We start from the raw sequence: 342 nt of genomic DNA, 5'->3' as shown, positions 1-342 counted from the left end.
TTGCAGCCTATTCCTCCCTTCTAGTGTGCCCACACCCCCCCATATCTTAGTGTCATTTGCAAATTTGAACAGGGTGCTATTTATCCCCTCGTCCAAGTTGCTGATGAAGATGTTGAACAGGGCGGGCCCGAGGACCAAGCCCTGCGGGACCCCACTGCCCACATCCCTCCAGGTCGAACATGACCCGTCCACCACCACCCTCTGGGTGCGGCCCTCCAGCCAGTTGGCGACACATCTGACTGTGTGGGGTCGACACCACAGCCCCCCATTTCTTAATGAGAAAGGGGTGAGAGACAGTGTTGAAGGCCTCCGAAAGTCCAGGAAGACGATGTCCTCTGCTAC

Source organism: Gavialis gangeticus, unplaced genomic scaffold, assembly GCF_001723915.1.
Source record: "Gavialis gangeticus isolate Ggan-Ray unplaced genomic scaffold, GavGan_comp1, whole genome shotgun sequence".
Lineage (NCBI taxonomy): Eukaryota > Metazoa > Chordata > Crocodylia > Gavialidae > Gavialis > Gavialis gangeticus.
This window is presented reverse-complemented; position numbering follows the sequence as displayed.